The 27,986-nt window shown below is 47.2% G+C and overlaps 1 pseudogene across 1 annotated transcript in view; it reads right to left on the bottom strand.

Moving 5' to 3' along the window:
* LOC309552516 (DNA polymerase subunit gamma-2, mitochondrial-like) overlaps window positions 1-27,986 on the bottom strand; it is a 103,521-nt pseudogene that overhangs the window by 4,918 nt on the left and 70,617 nt on the right. Inside the window, exons 4-6 of the transcript in view lie at window positions 23,885-24,379; window positions 20,839-20,947; window positions 20,398-20,503 (exon numbers count right to left, since the gene is read on the bottom strand). The product of the transcript in view is annotated as a DNA polymerase subunit gamma-2, mitochondrial-like (transcript). The remainder of the gene's footprint in view (window positions 1-20,397; window positions 20,504-20,838; window positions 20,948-23,884; window positions 24,380-27,986) is intronic.

Here is a 27,986-nt window from a genome sequence, read left to right as displayed (position 1 = left end):
GAGACCTTCATGCTATTAGCTTGTCTCGCTGCCTGGGGGACCTCCAGTGCGTTCCGGCATTCTAGCGCTTGCAGTGCCCTCTGTATCATCGCTGCTTCTTCCATTGCAGTTAGTACGGGAAAAGGCAGGGTCACCCCTGGCCCCATTTGCTTCTCATCTTCGTGACTGTCTGCTATTTCTCTCGGACAGTCCCAGGCAACGGGAGCCATGCCAGGCTGCTGATCACCGTCAAACAGCCGCTTGTAGGCAATCTCGAGCTCCCATTCCTGCTCAACCAGGAACTCCAATTCCTCCAGGTCACACGCCCCGTCGGGGAGGTCCAGCTCCTCATCTCAGAAATCCAGAATGTGTTCCAGCCGCCACTCCTCATCGCTCCCAAAGTCTGGGTCTCCGTACATTTTTTGATGGAGCAGCCCCACGCCGCCATAGCCAACGCCTTCTGTCGGGCTGCCATCTGCTGTACCTGGCCACATTTGAGCCGCGAACCACCGGAGGGCTCTGTATCTGGCGTCCAGCCTCATTTCCTCCTGGACCAATCTTTTGAGCTCCGTCTTCCCCTCATCTCGCGGTCGTTCCCTCAGGAACACCTCTCGCGCACGGTACTGCTTCCGGTACATCTCTGTGGAGGAGGGAAGGATCTTCCCCTGATGGTGCTGCTCGTGGCTTAGCGCCTCATGCCAGAGTTGCCGGCGGATCACATCCTCCCAGCCGAGCCTGGTGTGCTCTGTCACTGGTCCCCGATGGCGCTTCCGCATGCCTTGCAGCCTCCTCCCGAACTCCGCTCTCATGCTGGCTGGTCCCCGTATCACTCCTCGGCAGCTGCCCAGATCTTGAATCCTGGTGGTGGTTTGGATGTCCTGGACTGCAGGAGACATCCCACCGCTGCCAACCAATGTAACGGATCTTAGTACCCCAGCTGAGCACATCCGCCGGACCTGTGTCTCCTGTCTTCCAAACGCACCCACAGCCTGCGGAGAAGCCATATCCAGCCCTTAACCCCTCAATCACGAGACAATCCACACAGGTGTTGAGGGTTAACCATGCAGAGCTTAAACTGTTTATTACATTCCAAGACACAGTTTTACACACAGTTAGGGAAACTCCCTTTAGCCTGGCCACAGCGGGGGAAGGGGACAAGGAGCAAGCCAATGGGAACTGAACATTTTTACATTGAAACAGTCTCTTAATACACACCCCCTGCGGAGAAATGTCTCCAGCTCAGACCATTGTCCACACAATTAGACACAGAAACAGGAGGGGGGGGGGGGGGATGGGTTGTAACATTACATTACATTAACTCAATGCCATTAGTCAGTTGTTCAGAGGATGAATAAAGGGAAAATAAAATGCAATGTCCCAAACTCATAAGAAAATGACACAAAGGGGTTTACAATCCAGGGACAGGGTGATCCGTCACCCATAGTGATGGTTAGTACCGTCACATCTCTTCCCCCCAAAGGTAGACTAATCCAGGTACTAGACCTCCAACTGGTCTGTGCCTGAGTTAGTCAGGTAACAAGTCCCAAAGAGTCAATTTCTGTTTGCCTGGATAATTTGTCGGCGTTGCCGTTTTGCTTCCCAGGGCAGTAGTGGATGGTAAAGTCAAAAGGCTGCAGTGCCAAACTCCAGTAGCTTCTGGCCCATAGTCTGTCAGTAGGAGGCTTGCGCACAGTCCCCTCCAAAACACACAGTGACAGTGGGTTCTGTCACAGGATCTATAGTGGTATGGACTGGGTAATGTGTTAGGATCTCAACTGGTATGGACTGGGTAATGTGTTAGGATCTATACTGGTATGGACTGGGTAATGTGTTAGGATCTATACTGGTATGGACTGGGTAATGTGTTAGGATCTGTACTGGTATGGACTGGGTAATATGTTAGCATCTATACTGGTATGGATTGGGTAATGTGTTAGGATCTATACTGGTATGGACTGGGTAATGTGTTAGGATCTATACTGGTATGGACTGGGTAATGTGTTAGGATCTATACTGGTATGTACTGGGTAATGTGTTAGGATCTATACTGGTATGGACTGGGTAATGTGTTAGGATCTGTACTGGTATGGACTGGGTAATATGTTAGCATCTATACTGGTATGGATTGGGTAATGTGTTAGGATCTATACTGGTATGGACTGGGTAATGTGTTAGGATCTATACTGGTATGTACTGGGTAATGTGTTAGGAAGGAAAGGATGCCACATCGTCTGATGGAAATGAAAATTATCACCCTACAGAGGGCCGAATTCAAAGACACCCCGAAAATCAAAGTGAAAAAACAATGCAGCAGGGGAGTCCATTTTGCTGAAATTTCATTGCAGGACCTCAGAATGGTCCTCAGTAGTTTGTATGGCCCCCACGTGCTTGTATGCATGCCTGACAACATCAGGGGATTCTCCTAATGAGACGGCGGATGGTGTCCTGGGGTATTTTCTCCCAGATCTGGACCAGGGCATCACTGAGCTCCTGAACAGACTGAGGTGCAACCTGGCAGCGTCGGATGGATCAAAACATAATGTCCCAGAGGTGTTCTATTGGATTAAGATCAGGCGAGCGTGGGGGCCATTCAATGGCATCAATTCCTTCATCCTTCAGGAACTGGCTATATACTCTCGCCACATGTCCTGCATTGGCATTGTCTTGCACCTGGAGGAACCCAGGACCCACTGCACCAGCATAGGGTCTGACAATGGGTCCAAGAATTTCATCCTGATACCTAATGGCAGTCAGGGTGCCATTGTCTAGCCCAGTGGTTCTTAACCTTGTTGGAGGTACTGAACCCCACCAGTTTCATATGCGCATTCACCGAACCCTTCTTAATTGAAAAAATAAAATATGATTTTTTCAAATTCAAAACATAGGTATATATTTAGGTATATATTTATACATAGGTGCACAAAATGAACAAAACCATTAAAAAATAAAACCATAAAAAAAAAAAAAAAAAAAAAAAAAAAAAAAAAAAAAAAAAAAAAAAAAGGCTCCATAGCTCAGGGGTTAGAGCACTGGTCTTGTAAACCAGGGGTCGCGAGTTCAAATCTCGCTGGGGCCTCCCTGCAAGTGTTGGCGACTGTATCTCGTGGGGTATCAGGAGGGCACACACTGGGGGGGTTGAGAGGACATAGCATGGGGTGTCAAGAGGGAACACACTTTGGGGAGGTGTTTGGAGGGCATACCATGGGGTGTTAGGAGGGCCACACATTGGGGGGAGGTGTTGGGAGAGCATTCCATGGGGTATCAGGAGGGCACACACCAGGGGGTATTCACAATGCTTTATTGAGCTAAATGAAAAGGACATGCATTTCCATCTGTCAGCTAACAGCACCTCTATGCTAAGCTGCAGTAACTCAGCAGACGTAGCATAGAGGTCCTTGTAAATGAATTCACCATGTACAGCTAGCTGAGCCTACCTCCAGGAACATTCACTCGGCTCCCTCTGCTCAGCTGCTCACACTTCCCTCTTCCAGGCAGGCGCGATCTCCGTGGTCAGGTACATCCCCATCCTGCCCACTCACGCAGCAAGCAGCCTGCAAGAGATAGGCTGGAAACCTGCTGGGGGAGGTACAGGGGGCGGAGTGTCAAGTGTCTATGTGTAATGGCTGTGAGTTGTCCCGACCGCAGCTCTGATTTCCCGGGGTGCGCTCGGCCTCACAATCAGTAATATTTTCTCGGGGGGAGCAATTGCCCCTTTGTCCCCCCCGCCGAACCCCGGAGACTGACTCACCGAACCCCTGGGGTTCGATCGAACCCAGGTTAAGAACCACTGGTCTAGCCTGTAGAGGTCTGTGTGTCCCTCCATGGATACGCCTCCCCCAGACCATCACTGACCCACCACCCAACCGGTCATGCTGAACGATGTTACAGGCAGCATAATGTTCTCCACATCTGTCAGGAAAGAAAGACGCCTCTAAGTGCAGTATTAAAAGGATTTATTATTTGGTGCAAGCGATTAAAAAAAAAAAAAAACACTTACAAGATGGCAGAGATAACAGGCATGTATTAATTGTCCTCTTCTGGTTTGCTGTGTCCTCTGTCTGCTGGGTGAGGGAGGATGAGAGAGTTGTCCTGCAGCTGTCTGGATTCCCTGGTGACGTGGAGGAACGAGGAAGCGGAGAGGCAGATGGCGACCCAGGTTCCAGAACCAAGCTGGAACGCACACGGCTGATATGCCCAACGCCTTCTTCCGACGCCATAACGCAGGGCTTGACAAATTTTCCTGAAATCTAGGAGCCAGCTAAAAAAGTTAGGAGCCAGTTTTTTTTTTTTGTTAAACTAACAACCAAGCTTTATTTAATAAAACGGATACTAAATTTACACATAAATACGACTAGAACCCCACTCTCCTCTATAGCACCTTTGGATGAAAACAGACTGTGTGTCTCTTTCCATCCGATGCCATCTGATTCGATCCACGGGATGGATAGAAAATAGAACCACCATCCGTCTGCTTTTGGTGGACAGGATCAGATGGCGGCAGATTACTGCTCCATAGAGGAGAATCAAGGGTCCGATCAGGTCTGCCTGAAAAACTGACAGGCGGACCTGATCAGACAGCCCGTGTGAAAGGGGCCTTCGGCTGTGGCATGGCAATGAGGAAAAAAAAAAAAGGATATATATATATATATATATATATTTTTTTTTTTTAATAATTGGAAAAAAAAGAATTTTTTTTTAATCATTAAAAAAAAAGAAAAAAATATATATTTTTTTTTTTTTACATTTAAAAAATAAATTAAATAATAATAACCACACTCCCTGTCAAAGGTAACTAACTGGACAGGGAGATGGTAATGAATGAATTGAGAACAAAAAGGCAGTGGAAATAGTCATTACAACAGTCATTACTCCCGGCCTCCACAAGAGGGCGCCAGTTCCCCATTGGAAGCCTGTCACCTCATGTAGGCCAAAAAGCCGGGGCCTCAATTTTCGGACGGCCCGGAAGTCCGTGCACTCCGTGCGCGGAAGTCCGGGCAAAAATGACAGGACACCTTCTGCAGGGCACCCCCAGGCGCGAGGTCGCTAATTCTAGTCGCAAATGCGACCTGGCGCCCGGGGATTGTCGAGCCCTGCCATAACGTGTTTCAGAGCATGTGCGGCTCCTTCGTCAGACCTAAGCCCATGTTTGTTCAGCAGGCACAGAGTCAGAGCCTTGTGTTCAAACTCTCCGTTGAGAGCCAACTGACGACCTCCCGGCCCTTTCGACTTCCTCTGTCCAATCAACGCCTCACAAGACCATCAGGATAGGATAGTCTTGTGAGGAGTTGATTGGACAGAGGTAGCCAAAAGGGTCGGGAGGCCATCGATTGGCTTTCGGAGAGTTTGAACACAAGGCTCTGAGCCTGCTGAACAAACATGGGCTTAGGTCTGACGAAGGAGTCACACATGCTCTGAAACGCGTTACCGCCCAACGCTTTCCCCTGACGCCATACAGGCCACGAGCGTTGCAGCTTGGTTCTGGAACCCGGGCCACCATCTGCCTCTCCGCTTCCTCGTTCCTCCACGTCACCAGGGAATCCGGACCGCTGCAGGACGGCTCTCTCATCCTCCCTCACCCGGCAGACAGAGGACACAGCAAGCCAAAAGAGGACAATTAATACATGCCTGTTATCTCTGCCATCTTGTAAATGTTTTTAATCCCTTGCATCAAATAATAAATCCTTAGAATTCTGCACTTAGAGGCGTCTTTCTTTCCTTATATGATCCTATAGAGCTGCTTCTCACACAAGTGCTGCCCTCAGTGCAACCGCTCTACCGCAACAAAGGACCAGACAGCCTTCCTCACCAGAGCGCTGTAAGGCTCCTGCGTTTTTATTATAGGCTGGATTTGCAGCTGCAAAATCTCCACTCAGTAGTCATGTAGAGATGTGTTGCATACCAGATCCAACTCTCCAGGACTCATCACCGTGGGCCTGTCAGCTTCAACATACAGATATATACACACTCAATGAGATGTTCCTGGAGTGATAGGATGTATATGATAGTATGAAGGTGATGTGCTGAAGGGACAGGTGTGAACAGTGACAAGGATGGTAATCACTTGATAGGTTTTGTATAGGAGAGTTCAAGATGGTATTTAGGAATGCAGATAGGTTAGTATCGAGTATGCTAACAGGTGGTGAGGACAGCAGATGACAAATACAGGATAGACTAACCCAGTGCAAGGATAGATAGTAGTAGACAGGAGAGCTAGCAATCTATGCAGCAGTGCAGATGATAGATGGTAGTAGGCTGAAGAGCTAGCAATCTATGTAACAGTGCAGATGATAGGATAGTATAGATGGGTAGTAACAGTCCTTAATGTACATAGGTAGATAGTGCAATAAGGTTATGGAGGGTTCCCCTGCGGGGTACTTATCACTTGTAATGTTAGTAGTTTAGAGAGGTCCAGTAGATAAGGGATGGTCCGGTAGCGAGATACAGGGATCAGTAGCGAGGTTCCGGTCTGCTCCAGGTAGAGGGAATAGCTGGAGGTTCCGATCGAGAGACAGGCTTGAAAGCATGTGGATAACAAGGCAGGTTGAACGAACAATGTGAGTGAGACCGCCGGCGGTTGAAATAGCCGCTCTGCGGCGCTCAGCAGTGACATCATCGTTCTTAAAGGTATATGCGTACCACCTGAAGAGAAAGGTGGGACGCATTACAGAGGAAAGTGGTGATTAAGGGTACCGGAGGTACCAGAATCTTACAGTACCCCCCCCTTAAGGCCGGCTCCGGAAGGCCTATAGGACAGGTTTCTCTGGGTGTTTCGAGTGAAAGTTCCGTATAAGTCTAGGCGCATGAATATCAGAGGTATCTAGCCAGGTGTTGTCTTGGGGTCCATAGTTCTTACATCTTATGAGATACTGGAGTCTTCCTCTATGGATGAGAGAATCCAAAATTTCCTTGATCTCATACTCTTCTCCGCCTTCAACTTGTATTGGAGGTGGAGGCAAGATGGTAGGCCTTATTCCTTGGTTAGGAACATGGGGCTTCAGTAGCGACACATGGAAGATGGGATGGATCTTGAGATCTGCTGGTAGGGTGAGCTGTATTGCAGCTTTTCCGATAAGTTTTTTAATTGGGAACGGTCCCGAAAATAAAGGTCCAAGCTTCTTGCTAGGGATTTTTAATCTTAAGTTCTTTGTCGATAGCCAAACAAGGTCCCCAATAGCACACTGAGGAGAAGGTCTTCTACGAAGGTCATAGTACTTTTTTTGTTGACTGTGAGCGTGTGATATAGTGGTATTGAGTAAGCCCAAAGAGTCTTTTATTTGGGTAAGGTAATCCGAGGCTACTGGGTTACTCGATGGCAGGATGCGTGGTGGAAGAAGAGTGGGATGAAACCCATAGTTCAAGTAGAACGGACTTTGCTTCGTGGTACTGTGGGTTGCGTTGTAAGCAAATTCTGCTAGAGGAAGGAGATCCACCCAATCATCCTGCAAGTATGATGTGTAGCAACATAGATATTGCTCAATGCACTGGTTGACTCTTTCAGTCTGTCCGTTGGTCTGAGGATGGTAGGGAGAAGTGAGCTTTCGCTCAATGCGTAAAATTTGACAAAGTGCTTGCCAAAATTTAGAGATGAATTGTGAACCACGGTCGGACAAAAGAGTTTTTGGAATTCCATGCAACTTAAACACATGTTTCATCAGTAGTTCTGATGTTTGTTTAGATGAAGGTAGTCTACGGATAGCAATGAAATGTGCCATCTTTGTCAAGTGGTCCACTGACACTAGGATGGTATTAAATCCTTTAGAGCAGTGGTTCTTAACCTTGTTGGAGGTACTGAACCCCACCAGTTTCATATGCGCATTCACCGAACCCTTCGCAATTGAAAAAATAAAATATGATTTTTTCAAATTCAAAACATAGGTATATATTTAGGTATATATTTATACATAGGTGCACAAAATGAACAAAACCATTAAAAAATAAAACCATAAAATAAAAAAAAAGGCTCCATAGCTCAGGGGTTAGAGCACTGGTCTTGTAAACCAGGGGTCGCGAGTTCAAATCTCGCTGGGGCCTCCCTGCAAGTGTTGGCGACTGTATCTCAAAAAACAAAACCATTAAGAACAAAGAACAAAACCATTAAAACATGGGGTGTCAGGAGGGCACACACTGGGGTTGGGGGGGTTGGGAGGGCATACTATGGGGTGTCAGGAGAGAACACACTGAGGGGGGAGGTGTTGGGAGGGCATACTATGGGGTATCAGGAGGGCACACACTGGGGGGGCTGGGAGGACATACCATGGGGTGTCAGGAGGGAACACACTGGGGGGAGGTGTTGGGGAGGGCATTCCATGGGGTATCAGGAGGACATACACTGGGGGGGGGGGGGTTTGGGAGGGCATACCATGGGGTATCAGGAGGGCACACACTGGGGGGGTTGAGAGGACATAGCATGGGGTGTCAAGAGGGAACACACTTTGGGGAGGTGTTTGGAGGGCATACCATGGGGTGTTAGGAGGGCCACACATTGGGGGGAGGTGTTGGGAGAGCATTCCATGGGGTATCAGGAGGGCACACACCAGGGGGTATTCACAATGCTTTATTGAGCTAAATGAAAAGGACATGCATTTCCATCTGTCAGCTAACAGCACCTCTATGCTAAGCTGCAGTAACTCAGCAGACGTAGCATAGAGGTCCTTGTAAACGAATTCACCATGTACAGCTAGCTGAGCCTACCTCCAGGAACATTCACTCGGCTCCCTCTGCTCAGCTGCTCACACTTCCCTCTTCCAGGCAGGCGCGATCTCCGTGGTCAGGTACATCCCCATCCTGCCCACTCACGCAGCAAGCAGCCTGCAAGAGATAGGCTGGAAACCTGCTGGGGGAGGTACAGGGGGCGGAGTGTCAAGTGTCTATGTGTAATGGCTGTGAGTTGTCCCGACCGCAGCTCTGATTTCCCGGGGTGCGCTCGGCCTCACAATCAGTAATATTTTCTCGGGGGGAGCAATTGCCCCTTTGTCCCCCCCGCCGAACCCCGGAGACTGACTCACCGAACCCCTGGGGTTCGATCGAACCCAGGTTAAGAACCACTGCTTTAGAGGGTGGTAGTTCTACTATGAAATCTAAAGATACAACTTCCCATGGAACCTGGGGTATTGGTAGACTACAAAGTAGTCCAGATTGTTTTGTGGTGTCAGTTTTGGACCTTGCACAGATGTCACATGAAGAAACAAATTTTTGTACAGACGTCTTCATATCAGGCCACCAAAACTGCCTGGTGAGCAAATTAAAGGTTTTCGTTATACCCATATGTCCTGCCATGGGCACATCATGCGATAACTCCAAAATCTTGGTGCGCATAGTAGGGGGTATGTAGAGTTTGTCATTGTAATAGAGGAAGCCTTCTGCATCAGTACTTAGTTGTGGTGGAGGTGAATCCATTCTTATACTGTGCAAAATCTCTTCCTTCAAGGAACGGACAACACCAATAATGCGTTCATAGGGTATTATGGGAATGGAAGGGATTTCGGCGCAGTTATCTTCGGTTAATCGTGATAGCGCATCCGCTTTTTTATTTTTGTCTGCAGGCGTGTAGGTCACTAGGAAATTAAATCTTAAAAAGAATAATGACCATCGCACCTGCCGGTGGGAGAGAGTCTTGTTAGTCTGGAGGTATTGAAGGTTTTTATGATCTGTATATATGAGTATTGGTAACTGGGTACCTTCGAGCAGATGTCGCCAATTCTCCAGTGCCAGTTTTATGGCAAGCAACTCCTTTTCACCCACTGGGTAATTCACCTCTGGGCTGCTTATTGATTTTGAAAAGAAAGCAACTGGGTGGAGTGATGAAGTGTTTGTTGGTCGTTGAGAGAGAACTGCTCCTACTGCCATATTTGACGCATCTACCTCTAGAATATATTGGAGGGATGGGTCTGGATGGCGTAGTATGGGAGCAGAAGTAAAGCTTGATTTTAACAAGCAGAAAGCTTGATTTGCTTCTTCTGACCATTTGAATGTTTTTTTTATACTTGTCAGTTGTGTGAGAGGTCTAACAATAGCGGAAAATTTCTTGATGAACTTCCTATAGAAGTTCGAGAATCCAAGGAATCGCTGTAGGGCCTTACGAGTTGTTGGTATAGGCCAGTCTTGAATACAGGATATCTTACTCATATCCATCTTAATTCCAGTTTTGGATATGAAGTATCCTAGAAATAATATTTCTTCTTTATGAAATAACGGAATTTTTGTAAAATCTTACCTGTAAAATTCCTTTCTCTGAGTCCTCCGACAGTCGCCGCCTCTTCATATTCGTCACATATGGGGTATTAGACTTTGCTCCGAAGGAGTAGCTAGGCAACAGAATATGTTAACAATAAAGCTTTAACATATCCCACCCTCAAGGGGTGGTCCCCTCAGTCAATACCCTCCTACTTCCTGCAACCATATCTCAGTTTTAGTGGAATAGCAGTAGAGTATACATTCAAACCCCAAAAGAGGGGCGGGGGCGGCGACTGTCGGAGGACTCAGAGAAAGGAATTTTACAGGTAAGATTTTACAAAAATTCAGTTTTCTCTTACGTCCTCCGACAGTCGCCGCCTCTTCATATTCGTCACATATGGGGACGTCCCAAAGCAGTGCAAACATGAGGGGTGGGAAACGCATCCGCGCCGAAAGGCAACGCAGTCTCCACATCAAAGAAAGGAACCTTACCAAAGGAAGGAAACCAGCTGGGCAACAGCAAAAATAAGTGCTCAACAGGAGCAACAACCCAGGAAAAGACAAAAAAAAAAAACCAGGGGATACAAAAAACTATCCCAACAGCCAGGAGTCCCCAACAAGGGGCCCTATGGAACAGCCGCACTAAGAACCTTGCGGCCAAAGGAAGCATCCGCCGATGCCTGAACATCTACTTTGTAGAATTTTGTGAAAGTGTGTACGGTCGACCAAGTCGCCGCCTTACACACCTGGGCTACAGAAGCCCCATGACGGCAGGCCCAAGACGTACTCAGTGATCTAGTAGAGTGCGCCTTCACAGGCACAGGGGGAACCTTCCCCTGCAAGGCATAGGCCTGTTCAATGGTCTGCCTGATCCATTTGGCAATGGTAGAGGCGGAAGCCGCCATGCCCTTCCGAGGACCCTCTGGAAGAACAAACAAGGAGTCAGTCTTACGAAAAGACTCAGTCGATTTAAGGTAAACCCTTATCGCCCGAACAACATCCAGAGAGTGCAATCTCACCTCCTTCGGATGTTTAGGCTTCGTGCACAACGAAGGCAAAACAATATCCTCGTTAAGATGGAATTCCGAAACTCGTTTCGGTAGAAAAGAAGGATTAGGTCGCAAGACCACCTTATCCAAATGAACAACCAGGTACGGAGACTTGCAGGACAAAGCCGCCAGTTCCGACACTCTGCGAGCCGAAGTGATCGCCACCAAAAAGGCGACCTTTTTGGACAACATAGACAACGAGATCTCCCTGATCTGTTCAAAAGGAGCACGTTGTAACACAGATAGAACTAGATTCAAGTCCCAAGGGGGCAAAGGATCCCTCCTAGGAGGAACCAGATGCCGCACACCCTGAATAAAAGTGCCAACCAAGGAGTTGGAAGCCACGGGACGTTGAAACAGAACGGCCAGCGCCGACACCTGACCCTTAATCGTAGCCAGCGCCAAACGCTGATCGACACCCGTCTGAAGGAAAGACAGCACACGGGAAACCGAGTACGTGCGGGGTGAAAACCCCCTGGACTCACACCAGGCAAAATAGGCCTTCCAAGTACGGTAATAAACCTTCCCCGAGGAAGACTTCCTCGCGTTGATCAAAGTATGAACGACCTCTGGAGAGAGACCCTTCTCCTTCAGGACCTCGGTCTCAACAGCCAGGCCGTCAAAGCCAGCGACTGTAAAGCAGGATGGTAAATCGGTCCTTGAGACAGTAGATCGTCTCGAAGAGGCAGACGTCAAGGAGCGTCGACCGCCAGATTCACGAGGTCTGCGTACCAGGACCGGCGAGGCCAGTCCGGTGCCACAAGAATCACCGTGCTGCGTTCCGAGTGCAACCTGCCAAGGAACCCTGGGCGGACAGAACGCCCAGAACACCACCCCAGCCCGACAGGCTGGCATCCGTGGTGATTATCGTCCACGAGATCGGACGAAACGACTTGCCCCCGGACACCAACGGGGACTGGAGCCACCACCGAAGGTTTTCCCTGGTGCGATGACTCAACGAGATCTGAAGATCCAGAGATTGAGGTCGCCCGTCCCACCTGGACAGGATCTCCGCTTGGAGACCCCGCGCGTGAAACTGCGCGAAAGGAATCGCCTCGAAGGCCGAGACCATCAATCCCAGACATCTCATACCCGTCCGCAGAGACGAGTGTGGAACGTCCCTGAGGGACCTGACTTCCTCCTGAAGAGTCCTGAGTTTGTCTTCCGGCAGGAAGACCTTCGCCTGCACCGAGTCCAGTATCATTCCCAGATAGGGGAGACGAACCGACGGACTCAGTGTCGACTTTGGAACATTTATCGTCCAACCGAACTCCTGCAGAGTTTGCATTGTGACAGACAGGTCCTTCTCCAGACCCTGTCTGGTCGCAGACCGAACCAGAATGTCGTCCAGATACCCCAGGACAGAAATGCCCTGGGCTCTCAATAATGCCAGAACCGGTGCAAGCACCTTGGTGAAGACCCGCGGAGCCGAGGCGAGCCCAAAGGGCAACGCCACAAACTGGTAGTGATCCTCCGCAATGGCAAATCGAAGGTACTTCTGATGACCCTCGAATATGGGGATGTGAAGGTACGCATCCTTCAAATCGATGGAGGCCATGAATTCCCCCGGAACCAGGGCAGCCACCACCGAGCGCAGGGATTCCATGCGGAACTTGCGAACTCGCACAGAGCGGTTCAGAGCTTTCAAGTCCAGAATCGGACGAACCTTGCCCTCCTTCCTGGGCACGGTGAACAGATTGGAATAAAACCCCCGAAATCTGTCCCGATGAGGCACCGGAACCACCACTCCCTGAGCCCTCAGGTCCCGCACTGCCAGGTGCAGATCCCGCAGGCGCTCTGGAGACAGTTGAAGATTTGAGGGAAAAAATCTGCTCTCCGGCCGAGAGAGAAACTCGATCTTGTAACCAGATCGAACGATTTCCAGAACCCATCTGTCCCTCACACGGGCCAACCAGGGCTGAAGAAAACCGAGCAAGCGTCCCCCCACCCCAAAACTGGGTGAGGGCGCCCCTTCAGGCCGAACTGTTATGGGCCGCAGGTCCGGATTGACCGGACTTCTGTTTCCCAGACCAGGGCTTCTTCTGAGAGCCTTGGCCCTTGAACGGTTTGCCCTTGTAGTGCGGCCGAAAGGCACGAAAGGACCCCTGAGGGGGCCGAAAAGGAGCATGCTTCTTCCCAGAAGCCCCCTTAGCCTTGGGGAAATGGGGCAAGAGAGTGCTCTTACCCCCGGTAATCCCCTTAATCAACACATCCAGGGACTCCCCAAAAAGGCGAGACCCATCATAAGGCAGATTGGCTAAGGTTTTACGTGAAGATTGGTCCACCGACCAACATTTCAACCAAACCAGGCGGCGAGACAACACCGCCACGCTGTGCACACGCGCGGCCAACGGAATCAGGTCCAGGTCCGCATCACACAGATACATGACACCCTGGTGGATCTGATCCACCATATCCAGGGTCGCCGCCGAGGCCGAATCGGCCACTAGGACGCGCCTAAGCATCTGCGTCCAACTTGCGATCGCCTGGGCCGCCATGAGAGAAGCAAACAGAGCCTTAAGCATAGAACCCGTAACAGAATAAGTATGACGGGCAAGAGACTCCAGTCTCCTATCCGTGGCATCACGGAAAACAGGGGATCCCTCTGCAGGGATCGCAGTGGCTTTGTTCAAAACCGCAATAGCATGATCCACTGGCGGAGGCACACACCACCGTTCATCAGTGGCAGGCGAGAAAGGATAACGCAGCTTAAATTTACTTGGTACCGCAAAAGGCTTGCGCAAATCGCGCCATTGGTCCTTAACAGCGCGCTGAAAATCAGCATTGCAGGGAAAAACCTGCGGCGTCCTGCGTTTTCTCTGCGTCCCATAAGCCGCCAAGGCAGCTGGGGGACACACCTCGTCCTGCAAACGTAGCGTCTGCTTAATGGAAGCAATCAACTCATCCATGATTGCAAGCTCTTCAGGCGAGCCAGGGGGAGAATTATCAACCCCCTCAACTTCAGCCTCTACCTCAGACCCCACTAGATCAAGAGAGGAGCGGGACCCCGATAGGGGGGTCCCCGCCAGAACAGCCCCATCACCTTCACCCTCAGAATCAGAGGACAGAGCAACTCTGGGCCGTTTAGTAGATTGAGCAGCCACCAGCATTTGCACCTGTGCCGCAAGGCCAGCCACAATAGTGGCTAAATCCCCCCCTGGGGGGGAAACAGCGGTCCCCTGGCTTTCCACCAATACTGTGGGAAACTTGCCCTCCTGAGAATCCATTGCCCCTGTATGCCAGACAACCAAGGGTTAACTGCCCCCTTACAGCAAGCGCGGCAAGCGCAGCCCACCGCACCACACTCAGGCACAATGAGACCCCCACAGGGAATATACAGACTGAATACAGGCAATGGAACACAGGAATAGAAGGATAAAACCTGAGGAGACTCCGCTGCTGCTGCTGCCTCGATCGGTGCTTCCAGGAGAGAGGAAGTGATGCTGCCAGGGCGCTCTATGGAAGCCTATGGAGGCTACAAGAAAATGGCCGCCGTGCATGTAAACCATGCGGCCGGAGCGGGCGCCGGTAAAATGGCGTCGTTTGGCGCCGAAATCGCCGCTCCACAGTGCATAAAATCACACACAATATTATCCCATTATATGGATACATGTTAGATCGCCGCAGCGATCGCAGTATATGCCCCAACATGCCATTAAAAACATGCCCCACAGCACACAGCTCCTCACACTGCCCAGCCTGACATACTCAGTGTCATACAGCTCCCCCCCCCCCTTGCAGCCCACAGCATGCAGCCGAGAGATAGGGAGACAAGCAGTGTGATTAAAGGCAGGTTACACAGTCCCAGACTGAGACCCCCCCCCAGACAGACAGGTCCCCACATAGATACACTTACCTCACATGGCGTGGGGAACCCGCACAGGCGAACAAGCCGCTGCACATGAGGCAGGGAGAGTCGCAATTCAAGACGCATACAATGGCGGTTCAGAAACCGCACAGCGTCCGGTGAGGTAGCCACCTCACCAATCATCCCTGCACCGAACAGGGATGGGTCGTTCACTGTGCCAGGAGCGTTACCTGGCTGAACGCTCGACGGCAGACTGGGAAGCCACTGACCCACGACCTGCGACCAGGGGGATCAGCCCGAGACCCAGTCCGCATGATCCTCTTCGTCCGAAGAACTAACTAATGCTGACAAAAATAACAGCTAAGTAAAGGTAGAGAGAAAACTCAAACAAAATATCAAAAAGAAGAAAGAGTCTGGGACAAAAAGTCCCAGCACAGAGAGAGCCAGCCACTCCTGACAAGCTAGACATTAAAACTGAGATATGGTTGCAGGAAGTAGGAGGGTATTGACTGAGGGGACCACCCCTTGAGGGTGGGATATGTTAAAGCTTTATTGTTAACATATTCTGTTGCCTAGCTACTCCTTCGGAGCAAAGTCTAATACCCCATATGTGACGAATATGAAGAGGCGGCGACTGTCGGAGGACGTAAGAGAAAGACATTTTTTTAATTTCACATATAGTCTGTGTGAGAGCAGTCTGGACAACACAAGTCTTACATGTTTTATGTGTTCAGGCATAGATCGAGAATAAATAAGTATATCGTCTAGGTATACTACAACACAGACATCAAGTAAGTCTCTAAAGATGTCGTTTATGAATCTTTGGAAAGCTGCGGGAGCATTACATAGCCTGAATGGCATCACAAGGTATTCGAATAGTCCGTATCTGGTTCTGAATGCTGTTTTCCACTCATCCCCGTCACGGATTCGGATTAGGTTGTATGCCCCTTTCAGGTCTAATTTGGTGAAATAAGTAGCCCCACGCACCTGTTCAATAAGTTCAGGGATGAGCGGCAAAGGATAGCGATCCTTTATCGTAATCGTGTTTAATTGCCTATAATCGATAATAGGCCTGAGACTGGAATCCTTATTGCGGACAAAGAAAAGTCCTGCAGCAGTGGAAGAAGTAGAGGGTCTAATGAACCCTTTTGTCAAATTCTCATCCAAGTATTCCTTGAGATGAGAAAGTTCATCCTGTGAAAGGGGATAAACATGACCGAAAGGCAATTTGCTGTTAGGGAGTAGATCGATAGTGCAATCGTAATCCCTATGGGGAGGCAACACTTGAGCATTTTTCTCAAGGAACACTTCGGACAGATCCTGATAGCATAGTGGTGCAATTTCATCAGACACCACAGACAGAATCTTCCCATAAGATGGGAGGTTACACGTATTCTCACAATAGTGAGAAGGGAAAACCAAAGTCCGTTTTTTCCAATCTATGATTGGTTGGTGTGTGTGTAACCAGGGAAGTCCCAAAATAATAGGAAAATGGGGTGAGGATAGTATGTCAAAGGTGATGGTCTCCACATGTGATTCGTTGGTAGTGGCAAGGAGTGCCTGAGTCTGGTTGGTGATTGGACCAGAAGACAGTGGAATACCATTAATGAAACTAACAGAAACAGGCTTAGATTTTGAAATAATAGGTATTTTATTTAAGGTAACAAAGCGTGTATCAACATAGTTTCCACAAGATCCAGTGTCGACCATAGCCTTGGTGGTGATCCTAGTTTGGTCCCACTGTAATATCAAACGAACAAAAAGATAGGGGTTAGAGAAGGAAGTCGCCAATCCTCCCAGCAAGACATGTGAACACCCACCCTCTTTCCTGCGGACAAGGGGACAGGTGTTTATCAAATGATCCGAGGATGCGCAGTACATGCAGAGATTTCTGGATGTTCTTCTAGCTCGTTCAGTAGTCGTTAAAGGTGGGCGTATGGTTCCTACATCCATGGGAGTAGGGTCAATGGCCAAAATCTGAGAAGGACTAGACAATGGCATTCCCATCTTTTCAGCCCTTCTTTCTCGCAGTCGTCTGTCGATGTTGATACTAAGTTGTATCAAGGCCTCCAAGGTGCCAGGTAAATCCGCTCGGGCGAGCTCGTCTTTAACAGCTTCCGATAACCCGAGTCTGAATTGAGTTCGCAAAGATGTGTCACTTGAGTGGGTAATTCTGCTGAATCCATTTTTAAGGTTCGTTCAATCTGTAACGCTCCTGCGTTTTTATTATAGGCTGGATTTGCAGCTGCAAAATCTCCACTCAGTAGTCATGTAGAGATGTGTTGAATACCAGATCCAACTCTCCAGGACTCATCACTGTGGGCCTGTCAGCTTCAACATACAGATATATACACACTCAATGAGATGTTCCTGGAGTGATAGGATGTATATGATAGTATGAAGGTGATGTGCTGAAGGGACAGGTGTGAACAGTGACAAGGATGGTAATCACTTGATAGGTTTTGTATAGGAGAGTTCAAGATGGTATTTAGGAATGCAGATAGGTTAGTATCGAGTATGCTAACAGGTGGTGAGGACAGCAGATGACAAATACAGGATAGACTAACCCAGTGCAAGGATAGATAGTAGTAGACAGGAGAGCTAGCAATCTATGCAGCAGTGCAGATGATAGATGGTAGTAGGCTGAAGAGCTAGCAATCTATGTAACAGTGCAGATGATAGGATAGTATAGATAGGTAGTAACAGTCCTTAATGTACATAGGTAGATAGTGCAATAAGGTTATGGAGGGTTCCCCTGCGGGGTACTTATCACTTGTAATGTTAGTAGTTTAGAGAGGTCCAGTAGATAAGGGATGGTCCGGTAGCGAGATACAGGGATCAGTAGCGAGGTTCCGGTCTGCTCCAGGTAGAGGGAATAGCTGGAGGTTCCGATCGAGAGACAGGCTTGAAAGCATGTGGATAACAAGGCAGGTTGAACGAACAATGTGAGTGAGACCGCCGGCGGTTGAAATAGCCGCTCTGCGGCGCTCAGCAGTGACATCATCGTTCTTAAAGGTATATGCGTACCACCTGAAGAGAAAGGTGGGACGCATTACAAAGGAAAGTGGTGATTAAGGGTACCGGAGGTACCAGAATCTTACAAGCACCCACATCTCTCCCTTCCTTTCACGTCTGTCACATGTGCTCAGGGTGAACCTGCTCTCATCTGTGAAAAGCACAGGGTGCCAGTGGTGGAGCTGCCAATTCTGGTGTTCACTGAGGCAGGGCAGTGAGCACAGAGCCCACTAGAGGAAGTCGGGCCCTCAGGCCACCCTCATGAAGTCTGTTTCTGATTGTTTGGTCAGAGACATTCACACCAGTGGCCTGCTGGAGGTCATTTTGTAGGGCTCTGGCAGTGCTCATCCTGTTCCTCCTTGCACAAAGGAGCAGATACCGGTCCCGCTGATGGGTTAAGGACATTCTATGGCCCTGTCCAGCTCTTCTAGAGCAGTGTTTCTCAACTCCGGTCCTCAAGGCACACTAACAGGCCAGGTTTGCAAGATAACTGAAATACATCACAGGTGATATAATGTGCTGCTCAGTGATTTCAGAATTCTAGTCTGCATCTCTCCAAGGTAATACTTAAAATCTGGCCTGTTAGTGTGCACTGAGGACCGGAGTTGAGAAACACTGTCCTAGAGTAACTGCCTGTCTCCTGGAATCTCCTCCATGCTCTTGGTAATGGTACGGATTAATGTGCCATCGTGGAGGAGTTGGACTGCGTGTACAACCTCTATAGGGTCCAGGTATGGCCTCATGCTACCAGTAGTGACACTGACCCCAGCCAAATGAAAAACTAGTGAAAAACAGTCAGAAAAAAATGGGTAGGGAAAAAAATGTCAGTGGCCTCCACCTGTAAAACCATTTTTGTTTTGAAGGTTGTCTCCTTTTGCCCATCCAGTGCACCTGTTGGTAATTTCATTAACACCAAAGCAGCTGAAACTGATTAACAACCCCCTCTGCTACTTAACTGACCAGATCAATATCCCAGGAGTTTAACTGACTTGATGCTATACTCTGATTCAAAAGTGCTCCTTTAATTTATTTGAGCACTATATATACAATATATATATATATATATACACACACACACACTAGGGATAGACCAATTACTGGCGTGGCCGATATGCACTTTCCCTGATATATCGGTATCGGCCTTGGAACTGGCCGATATTTTTGTGACTTCATTCTGCCTTCTTAGGCCGCCTCCCTTGCCTTGGACAGCCTCCTCTGGAGTCGGGCCTAGTCTAGCCACCCACCCACCACAGGATTCCAGACAGCCAGCCACCCACAGACAGTGTGCCAGCCAGCCAACCACAGGCCCTGTACCAGCCAGCCACCCACAACCCCTGTGCCAGCCAGCCACTCACCCACCACAGGGTGCCAGCAAGCCCGCCAGTAGGCATTAAACAAAAAATTAACATGTTCAGTACCAGATTTGTGTCAAAAATTGTCTTTATTTTTCAAAACTTTAAAATGTACAAAATATCGGCCCATATCGGCCGATACCGAAACATTGTGACCAAAATATCGGTATCGGCCCTGAAAATAACATATCGGTCTATTGGGCCATACACACTATCAGATTATCTGAAGACTTTTGTCTGTAGACTTACCAAAACCATATAATATGAGGTCAAACCTGAACACTTTCAATTTGTATGCAATCCGGCAGGCCCTTGCACTACATAGAAAAGGTAAATCTGAAGGAAAAAGTCTTCAGATAATCTGATAGTGTGTATGGCCCTTATCTCTAATAGACACACACACATACACTGACTGCTCAAAAATTTAAAGGAACACTTTTTCTGGAAGAATGGTGAAACATTCCCACAGACACACTCCTAAACCTTGTGGACGGCCTTCCCAGAAGATTTGAAGCTGTTATAGCTGCAAAGGGTGGGCCAACTAAATATTGAACCCTACGGACTAAGACTGGGATGCCATTAAAGTTCATGTGTGTGTAAAGGCAGGCGTCCCAATACTTTTGACATAGTGTAGTTCTCTATGATGTAAGCTACACAGGTATCAGCAATGTTCCAACTCTGTTTAATGAATTGCTATTACAGCCTACTTGTGAAGGTTACACTATACAGAATGCATGCTCAACCTGGGGCCCTCCAGCTGTTGCGAACTACAAGTCTCATCATGCCTCTGCCTTTAGGAGTCATGCTTGTAACTGTCAGCCTTGCAATGCCTCATGGGACTTGTAGTTCAAGTAGCTGCAAAGGGGGGGCCAACTCAATATTGAACCCTACGGACAAAGACTGGGATGCCATTAAAGTTCATGTGTGTAAAGGCAGGCGTCCCAATACTTTTGACAATATAGTGTATCTCATCTCTTATAAATAACCCCCATAGATGTCTCAGCAATCACAGGGCGCTCACCTTCCTCCACCACAGCAGCTGTTGCCGCAGCCAGTAGTCCCGCCACTGAGCGCAAGTCTTGGCTGAGCTGAACCAGACCAGAGAGGCCGCCGTCCTCTCCCCCACCCTAGAATATGAAAGTAAAATTTATCAACTTACAGGAACTTAATAACCTCATAAAAATCAATTCTACTCCTGAACTTTATCGCTTTATCGCTGTCAGTAGGATTCTATCTCTTGTTTTTAGGATTTTGCACCAGTTGATTAAATCGGTGGCCTGTGAACCCATGTGACCTCCAATCTCCTTCCCCGGTATTAATCAGAGCGCACACACCTGAGAGTTACTAACAAACTGCATTGTGGGTAAAAGACAAATGAGAAATACATTGTATTCTGCACACTAATTTAGACCCCCCCCCCCCCATTACTAGGTACATTACAAGATGGCTGACCTGCAGGTACAGATCCTTGTTGTCTGAGATTGGATGAAAACATCTCCCCACCTCTGCAATACCAAAAGGCAACTTTCTGTTCAGGAGCTCCAAATAAGGGGGGTAATAATACAAGGCACCTAAAATTGGAAAAATATTTTAAAAAGTCAACATTTTCAGCCCCTCCCACAATGGTGAGATTTTCCCCCAGTAATTCGTGTCTCTGCCCCTCCCACAATGGTGAGATTTCCTGCAGTAGTTTGTGTCTCTGCCCCTCCCACAATGGTGACATTTCCTGCAGTAATTTGTGTCTCTGCCCCTCCCACAATGGTGACATTTCCTGCAGTAATTTGTGTCTCTGCCCCTCCCACAATGGTGAAATTTCCTGCAGTTTTGTGTCTCTGCCCCTCCCACAATGGTGACATTTCCTGCAGTAATTTGTGTCTCTGCCCCTCCCACAATGGTGACATTTCCTGCAGTAGTTTGTGTCTCTGCCCCTCCCACAATGGTGACATTTCCTGCAGTAATTTGTGTCTCTGCCCCTCCCACAATGGTGACATTTCCTGCAGTAATTTGTGTCTCTGCCCCTCCCACAATGGTGAAATTTCCTGCAGTTTTGTGTCTCTGCCCCTCCCACAATGGTGACATTTCCTGCAGTAGTTTGTGTCTCTGCCCCTCCCACAATGGTGACATTTCCTGCAGTAGTTTGTGTCTCTGCCCCTCCCACAATGGTGACATTTCCTGCAGTAGTTTGTGTCTCTGCCCCTTCCACAATGGTGATATTTCCTGCAGTAGTTTGTGTCTCAGCGCCTCCCACAATGGTGACATTTCCTGCAGTAATTTGTGTCTCTGCCCCTCCCACAATGGTGAGATTTCCTGCAGTAGTTTGTGTCTCTGCCCCTCCCACAATGGTGAGATTTCCTGCAGTAGTTTGTGTCTCTGCCCCTCCCACAATGTTGACATTTCCTGCAGTAGTTTGTGTCACTGCCCCTCCCACAATGGTGACATTTCCTGCAGTAGTTTGTGTCTCTGCCCATCCCACAATGGTGACATTTCCTGCAGTAGTTTGTGTCTCTGCCCCTCCCACAATGGTGACATTTCCTGCAGTAGTTTGTGACTCTGCCCCTCCCACAATGGTGAAATTTCCTGCAGTAGTTTGTGTCTCTGCCCCTCCCACAATGGTGACATATCCTGCAGTAGTTTGTGTCTAGTGTTGGGCGAACGGTTAAGCCTCAGCAGGAGTTTGAGCTTATTATTAGCTATTCACCCCGTTCGGCAAACACCCAAATTTGCAGGGTGTTTGCTGGGTGTTCCCTGTGCTGCACAGCACATTCTACGCAAGCTCTGCCCAATAAGGGTGCAGTATAAGCTGGTTGTAAAGGAGCGACCGGGAAGCCGGCTACAGCGTCCTTAACAACCAATGAGCCATCAGCGGTCAAAAAAAAACGGTGTGGGGGCCCCCCAAACCCCCCCCCCCCCACAATACATACCAGTCCCTTATCAGAGCATGCAGGCAGGGGAGTCAGGTAAAGGGTGGGGGTGGGGTGGGAAAATGATGAGTTTGGGCCCCCACCCCCTCCTGAACCATACCAGACCACATGCCCTCAACAGGCAGGGGTGCTTTGGGGCAGGGGACATGTTGAAGGGGACAAGGATCTCTTCCCCAAAATCTTGGGGTGTGGTTGTGGGGGGTCTGCGGGCATCAGAATCGGGTCTTGCCCGCCATATGTGAATGAGTATTGGGTACATTGTACCCCGACCCATTCATCAAAAAAAAATGTCAAAATTAACTAAAACAGTAGACAGGTTATTGACAAATCCTTTATTAAAAACTAAAAAAAACCCGCTGTCCTCTAATGTAGATCGATCGACAATCACAACGCCGCCACCACGGGACCTGAAAAAAAAAATGCCTCCGCCCACCACAAAGACAAACTGCCCAATGGCTGGCTTGCCGTTTGACAGTTCTTATATTAGCTAAGAGCGAGGCCACCTGGCTGCAACACCTGGTGGCACCACCCCCCTTGTGACATCACCAACCAGTGCATGCTGGGTCGATGACATAACTGGGGGGCGGTGCCACCTGTTGATGTCACCGGGTGGCCCCGTCCTAACCGAAGAACTGTCATATTTGATGATGTCAGTTGATGTCACCTGGTGGCACCGCCCCCCCTTGTGACCTCACCAATACTTGCTGGGTCAATGACATCACAGGGGGGCGGTGCCACCAGGTGATGTCGCCAGGTGGCCCCGCCCTTACCTATATAAGAACTGTCAAACGGCAAGCCAGACATTCGGTGGTTTGCCTTTGCGGTGGATGGAGCAATTTTGTTGTATTTTTTAGGTCAGGTGGTGGCGTCATTAATGACGATGGATCTACATTGAAGGACAGCGTTGTTTTCTTTTTAATAAAGAAATTGTAAAAAAAAAAACCTGTCTACTGTTTTTTTTTTTATTTTGACACTTTTTTGGTGAATGAGTAGGGGTACCCTACTCATTCCCATGGGAGGGGGGAGGGAATAGGACCTGGGGGCCCCCTTGTTAAAAGGGGGCTGCCAGATTTCGATAAGCCCCTTGCCCACAGACCCCCACAAACACAGCCCAAGGTTGTGTGTAAGAGGCCCTTGTAGGAGGATGCATGCTTGGATAAGGGTCTGGTAAGTACTGGGGGGACCCCACACCGTTTCCTTCTTTCCTTTTTAAATAGCTGGGTGCCAGCACTTGCAAATCAATTTAAATGTGATTTAAATATTTTTTTTAGTTGATAAATGTCTGTTTTGCTGCAGCAGGTTCTATACATGGTACAGATGCTCCACTTTACAGGCACTTTTTCATTTTTATTGTTGCACTTTAAGCATCATTAAAATCACTGCTCCTGTGAAAAAATGTTGCATTGATACTTGTCCCCCAGGGTAGTACCCAGCCCCCATACCCTTTTTATGGCCAATTACTTGCATATAAGCCTTCATAATGGGGACTTTTGATTTCTTATGTTCGCACCCCATAGCCTTTAATGGGTTTGTGGCAGAATTCCCGAACGGGGGTGTTCAGCCCATCTCTATTTGTGTCATTGTTACCATATAGGAGATCTTGGCGAGGACCGGCCATCTTTTCCAGCTCCTCCTGGGTTAGACTTTGGTTTTGGAGGCGGTCCAGACGGGCTTTGGGGAGGGTCTTCAGCGGTGGTCTTGGTGAAGGGTTGGATGTTCCTGGTAGGTGACACAAAGAGTCAATGGGCAGAACCTGTTCCTGGTGCAGCACCATGGCGTCCCACCATTCCTTTACCATGTTCCTTTTCATTTGGGCTCCCAGGGGCCCCAGGCCGTGACGTCCTCCTAGAACAGAGGCCAGAGTCATCTTCTCCCCCAACAGGAAGAACCTTCGACGGCACAACTCCAGAAGACCATCGCTCTCCCGCCGTCCGGCCGCCAGCCTTCTGCACTGCAGTAATAGAGACGCTGGAAATGTCTTCCTTGTCCGCCCGACCTGGACTAGTCCCACCGCACACCAAGACATGGCGGATCGTGGTCACCTGACACAATATGGCCTCCGCCGGGGGATGGTACATAGCTCTGTGAGAATAGTACAGAAAGATAATGTGAGAATGACATTGTTCATGGCAGCCAATCAGCAGTCAGGAAAAGAAAAACGCTGCCAGGTGAGATCTAAACTTTACTGCAGATCCTTGCCTGCTCCTGTTCTGTAGATACAGAGGTAAGCCATTCACACATGCAGAAATCATTAAAAAATAGCACTAATTGGCAGCTCGTGTCTTCATAGGAGGCGCTGTCAGTGCGCTACACCTAAGAACAACGCAGGGGATGCCACATTCCAGGAAACATCCCTATTATACAGGCAGATTACAGGAGCAGGGGCTGGAGGAGATGTAAGGGAGGCCGGTCTATAATCTGAGTACTATTGCCATGGCTGGAAATGAGGGATACAATGGGGACAGGTTAAAAGATTGTACATAGAGCCGATATGGGGAGGTGACATACACACTGATACAATGTATTATATATAGGAGGACATGGAGACGGTATAGGGGGTGACATACAATGTAGGTATATACAGTATATATATATATATATATATATATATATATATATATATATATATATATATATATATATATATATACACACACAGTATATATAGGGGTGACATACAATGAAGTTATATATATATGGGGGTGACATACAATGAAGTTTTATATATATATATATATATATATATATATATATATATATATATATATATATATATATGGGGGTGACATACAATGTAGTTTTATATATATATATATATATTTGGGGGTGACATACATTGAAGTTATATATATATATATATTATATATATATATATATATATATATATATATATATATATATGGGGGTGACATACAATGAAGTTACATATATATATATAATGAAGATATATATATATATATATATATATATATATATATATATATATAGAGGTGACATACAATGAAGTTACATATATATGGGGGTGACATACAATGAAGTTATATATATATGGGGGTGACATACAATGAAGTTATATATATATATATATATATATATATATATAAATATATATATATATATATATATATATATATATATATATGGGGGTGACATACAATGACGTTATATATATATATATATATATATATATATATATATATATATATATATATATATATGGGGGGTGACATACAATGAAATTATATATATATATATATATATATATATGGGGGTGACATACAATGAAGTTTTATATATATATATGGGGATATGGGGGTGACATACAATGAAGTTACATATATATGGGGGTGACATACAATGAAGTTATATATATATATATATATATATATATATATATATATATATATATATATATATATATATATATATATATATGGGGGTGACATACAATGAAGTTATATATATATATGGGGGTGACATACAATGAAGTTATATATATATATATATATATATATATATATGGGGTGACATACAATGAAGTTATATATATATGGGGGTGACATACAATGACGTTATATATATATATATATATATATATATATATATATATATATGGGGGGTGACATACAATGAAATTATATATATATATATATATGGGGGTGACATACAATGAAGTTTTATATATATATATGGGGGTGACATACAATGAAGTTATATATATATATGGGGGTGACATACAATGAAGTTATATATATATATATATATATATATATATGGGGTGACATACAATGAAGTTATATATATATGGGGGTGACATACAATGAAGTTATATATATATATATATATATATATATATATATATATGGGGGTGACATACAATGACGTTATATATATATATATATATATATATATATATATATATATATGGGGGGTGACATACAATGAAATTATATATATATATATGGGGGTGACATACAATGAAGTTTTATATATATATATATATATATATATATATATGGGGGTGACATACAATGAAGTTATAAATATATGGGGGTGATATACAACACACAGATCGAATTTGTCACCAACCTACAACAATGTACTTCCTCCACGTGCCACCGCCCCGCACAGCACGCTAGAGGGCGCCCGCCTCCTTCCCTGCCCACTAGGGGCGTGTCCTGCATAAGTGACCGTGCTCGTTTCATGACTCAGCAATAGGGGCGTGCCTTTCGTCTAACACATCGCTACCCAGTGGTAGAGGCGTGCCTTGCGTTTCAAAGCCCAGTCTGGAGGCGTGCCTTGTGGGCCAAAGCTCAGTCGGGGGGCGTGCCTTGCGGGCCAAAGCTATGTATGGAGGCGTGTCTTGCGTTCCAAAGCTTGGCCTGGGGGCGTGCCATGCGTCCCTCCTTCCTCCTTATTATGGTCTGATCTATATATAGCTGTTTATAAAAAGCACTGGTGGGTTTAACCAATCATTTTTTTGTATAATTCCCCTTCAACCACTTCTGGACGGGAAGGATTTACCCCCCTTAATGACCCGGCCATTTTTTGCAATTCGACACTGTGTTAATTTAACCACTTAAACCCCGGAAGATTTTACCCCCTTCCTGACCAGGGCTTATTTTGCGATTCGGCACTGCATGACTTTAATGGACAATTGCGCGGTCGTGCGACAATGTACTTAAACGAATTTGGCGTCCTTTTTTTCAGACAAACAGAGCTTTCTTTTGGTGGTATTTGATCACCTGTGCGATTTTTTGATCATGCGCTATAAACAAAAAAACAGCGACAATTTTGCAAAAATAACAATATTTTTCACATTTTTTATATGAAATTCCCCCCCAAAAAATGTAAAAATCTAAATTTTTTAACATTTTAGGCCAATTTGTTTTCTGCTACATATGTTTGTTAAAAAAAAAACGCAAAAAGCGTACTTTGATTGGTTTGCGCAAAATTTATTGCGTTTACTAACTAAGGGAAAGATTTTTATCATTTTTATTGTTTTTTTTTTTTTAACAAGTAATGGCGGCGATCTGCGATTTTTTTTGCGGGACTGCGACATTGCGGCGGACAGATCAGACCCTTGACTGACATTTTTGACACTTTTGGGGGTACCAGTGACATTACTACAGTAATCCGTGCTATACATATGCACTGTTACTGTAAAATGACACTGGCAGGGAAGGGGTTAACTTTATTGGAGCGGGAAGGGTCAAGTGTGTCCCTAGGGGCGTGTTTCTTACTGTGATTGGATGTGGCTGTGTGTGTAACAGCACAGATCAACGGTCCTACATAGCAGGACCGAGTGATCTGTGCTTTTACACAGGGGAGAGTGACAGGCGACTTTCTCCATCTCTACCCGACGATTGCGAGTGACCGGCGGACATCGGGTCCGCCAGTCACATGCGCCGGCTACTTCGGGTACGAGCGGGGAAGGGAGCGCGCCTCCGGCGGCGCGCGCTCGCCCCCTATTCGCTCCCAGGCTAGTGACATACCGGTACGTCACTTTGCCTGTGAGGGGCTGACCGCCGCCGTATATAGTCGGGCAGCGGACGGCAAGTTGTTAATGGAAAATTGCACGGTCGTACGACGCTGTACCCAAATATAATTGACGACCTTTTTTTCCCACAAATAGAGCTTTCTTTTGGAGGTATTTGATCACCTCTGCGATTTTTATTTTTTGTGCTTT

Source organism: Pelophylax lessonae, assembly GCF_965119305.1.
Source record: "Pelophylax lessonae genome assembly, chromosome: 4".
NCBI classification, from domain to species: Eukaryota; Metazoa; Chordata; class Amphibia; order Anura; family Ranidae; genus Pelophylax; species Pelophylax lessonae.
This window is presented reverse-complemented; position numbering and strand designations above follow the sequence as displayed.